Genomic DNA, 3,710 nt, shown 5'->3' on the forward strand with positions numbered 1-3,710 from the left:
ACAAGAATCTGAGTCGTCACACGTGTGGGCAAAATTCGCCGAAAATCAATCATTCAATATGTCATGATTTTAATCCCAAAATTTGTGGGTATTTTAATGATGGCGTTGAACTCGTGATCTCTCACACGGCTCGCTATCGGGGCGAACATGGCTGTCTATCGTGGCGGCAAAGAGCAAAGTTACAACGTTTCAAAAATCAATTCTTTACGATGAAAGAGCGATCTTATTCCACCACATGAAATACCTTCCTCTGAGGAATATTAGTCCACGCTTAAGGCATTACCACGCAAGATTAGAACCAGTTCCACGAATGTTTGAATTTGGAACATCAAAATACGTTTGAATCTCATGATACTTTTTCTTGCATGTCAAATGTTTTCTATCACTTTCGCTCTGATTTCTTCTAAACCCAGACGTACTGTGTGTAGATTAATACCAACTGGATCGATGTGAAAATTGCATGTTCTTAGAGGAATTTAAGCGCAATATTCGACATGTGTATCAGGTTCAAGGTCAAGGATAAATCGTCCGAAAATCATAACAACATGAATCAAAGAAGTTTTCTATCACTTTGAAAGGGAAAATGATATGTATGAATGAAATATGACCAATAAAACGATGGAAACGTTTCATGTGACTGTCGTAGTCTTTGAAATCAAGATGAGCTTTTAAAACGGAGGTGGAAGGATATAATGTAAAAATGCAATGATAGGTTCCGTTTCATAAAGACTTATTATAAAAACAAATTATGCAGTTTCTATAACAAATGTATGATCAGCCAATCAAATCGAATGATTGCAGTAGCTTTAAACGGATATTGCAAAAGAATACTATAACATGTTTTATGAAACAGGCTCATGAAGACAGAAAATGAGAAGGAGTGGAGAGTTAGCTGGTTAATATACGTCATAGTTAGAGGCGGTGATAAGAAAAGCGGAGCGGGGGGGGGACAGAGAGAAAGTGAAAGCGTGTTGAGGGAGAGATGAAGGTGAGAGAAATAGAGAAAGGAAGAAAGGAGTGTGTGTGTGTGTGTGTGTGTAGGAGGGAGGGACGGGGGATGGGTGATTAAAATCAGAAAATGCTTAAAAGGGTGCATTGCCAAGGTCGCGGGACATTAAGAGGAGGAAGACGATGAGTTCCAGGGACCCTAGGGCATTTTAGCAATCACTCCGCAAACACTTTCTATAACGCTGAAAATCTTTTTGTCAAAAGTCCTTCATAACAACGCTGCCTTTGTCGAAAATCAGTGAATCAAAACAGCAGTGCTGTCATCATTTGCAATTTTTTGGCCGTCCAACTCTTGATGAGACGATGTGCTGTCCTGGTCCACCAACTTTCGACAATGACCTCTAATTTGTCCAATATGATTTGACGGGCATTTTCAATAGATTCTCAACGTTGCAAAAGTGGATGCTAAAATACGCTAGTGTTCTCATTCCACCCCCCGTGTCCTGTTCCGGTCCACTGTCTGACTATAAAATCTGGAGTGTTAAAACTGAAACCAGTTGGTTACCCCAGAGGACCACACCCTAAGGTGTTAAATTATACCGTAGTGATTGAGCAGAACACCAAAGAGTGTAAATGTAATAGCCATATAGGTGCTATAAGATCGATGAATGTTGAACTAACACAAAAGAAAACACCGGAGTGAATTAACCGGTGTGATCTTCCGGTTAACACCACATCTTTTGCTGTGTTTACTGTCTAATTGAGGGTGGAGGGGGCACGCCCCTGCCCCCCTGTGGTACAACATATATATTCAGACCCTGATTGTAATCCGAATAGACGGAAAGGCGTTCGCTGCCTGCTCGCCAAGAAATAAAAGCTGGAAGTCAATTACGGCTGACGTGCTTAGCAGGGGACCGTCTATACCAACTTGGACATTACTTCGCCCCCGTCCTCCCGGCCTGACAGAGATTGGACGCCCGCTAGGAGCTCGCGTGCTGCTCATTTATCCTTTTGAAGTATATCTTAAAGGGGAAATATTAATTGATGTAGCTGATAAAAATGAAAATGCAATAGTGGTACACAGTGTCAACGAAAAATTATTCTTATTTTGGTATTAAGGAAATGGTGATCACGCCTATTATAGTTATTTTTAAAAAATCGTATGAACTTGATTCTGATCAAACAAATTTAAGGATTCTAAAATATTTTTTTAACCAAAATTGATAATAACGTTTTACTTTAATTATACTAGCCAATCTTCATGTTATCTATGTAATCCTTAACTATTTTTGACATTATAATTCCTCTTTATTTTCATCGTTACGAGCGTCATAAGAAAATAGCTTTAATAAATATTACCAACCTTCGAAAAAGGGGACTTAAATGGTGCATTGTATATAGGGGATTGAATGGGGGGGGGGGGGGGGTCCATTCTGTTGGTTCAAAGAAGATAAATTTACATTTCGTTAATTCATCATTATATAGGGCTTATATTTTTTTAAAATCATTTCCTGGACATCTACTCGTCCTGGTAGTCTATACCACCATCATCATCAATGTAATTACCTCCATCACCAGTGCACCATGATCCTCATCTATTCGTCCTTATCAACATCGTCATCATCATCATACAAACTACCACCATCATCAGCGTCATTATCACCATGACCACCATCAACATCATTATCAACATCACCAACATCACTATCATCATCAACATCATCATCATCATCATCGTCATCATCATCATCGTCGTCATCATCCTCATTAACATCAACACCATGATCATCATCATAACCATCATCACCATCATCATCATCATCATCATCATCATCACCACCATCATCATCATCATCGTTAACATCATCACCACCATCATCATCATCGTCATCATCATCATCATCCTCATTAACATCACCATCATCATCATCATCGTCATCATCATTAACATCACCACCACCATCATCATCTCAGGAACACTCCTACTACAAATGCCACCTCCGTCATTTATCCCCATATCTTCGCCTCTGATCAACAGCGACGGAAAGCCAAGCAAGCGGTTCACTCTGGAATATCGCTATCATCAGATGATATGAACTCATCACATTATCGCTGCCCATCGCCCACAGCTCCCATATGGTCTAGTGGTTAGGATTCGGCGCTCTCACCGCCGCGGCCCGGGTTCGATTCCCGGTGTGGGAACATTTTTTTTTCATGCATGTACATGATTGTTCGAGCCTCTTCCACCACAGTTCGTCTAATCATAGACCCTACTACGAAGTAGGTACATGGTCTAATCGTGTGTTAAGCCCGAAATGCAAATCATTTTAGTCGTTTAATCTTCATTAGCCTTCCTTAAATGATTACATAATTATATTTTCTTTCTCACTACAAAGTAGAGTGAATTGATATCCTGATTTGTTTTTCTTCGCGTAATCAGCGTTAGATATGAACCAATTTTCATGAAAGTAGACGCTGACTCAGGTATTATTAAAAAAGGTCAAACATCGACAACAGACGGTGTGTTGGCTCAGTTGGTAGTCCGTCCGTCTCACAACCGGGAGGTCGGGAGGTTCAAACCCCAGCCGTGTCAGACCAAAAGACGTTAAAAGATGGGAGTTGCTGCTACCATGTTTGGCGTTCAACAATTAAAGGGATAGAGCCTCGTCCATCTGGCGCTGCACATTGGATGATCAATTGGGCAAAGCAGATTTTCGGAGTATTTCATTTTATGTATATTTCGAGCAATAAAATATGGATTT

At 40.2% G+C, this 3,710-nt stretch overlaps 1 non-coding gene across 1 annotated transcript; it reads left to right on the forward strand.

Annotated features, from left to right (window-relative positions):
• Nucleotides 1-3,078: 3,078 nt before the first annotated feature.
• Nucleotides 3,079-3,150, forward strand: TRNAE-CUC (transfer RNA glutamic acid (anticodon CUC)). Its single transcript has one exon. It is a non-coding gene; the product is annotated as a tRNA-Glu (tRNA).
• Nucleotides 3,151-3,710: the final 560 nt, after the last annotated feature.

The sequence above is a fragment of the Lytechinus pictus genome, chromosome 1 (assembly GCF_037042905.1).
Source record: "Lytechinus pictus isolate F3 Inbred chromosome 1, Lp3.0, whole genome shotgun sequence".
In the NCBI taxonomy this organism is placed as follows: domain Eukaryota; kingdom Metazoa; phylum Echinodermata; class Echinoidea; order Temnopleuroida; family Toxopneustidae; genus Lytechinus; species Lytechinus pictus.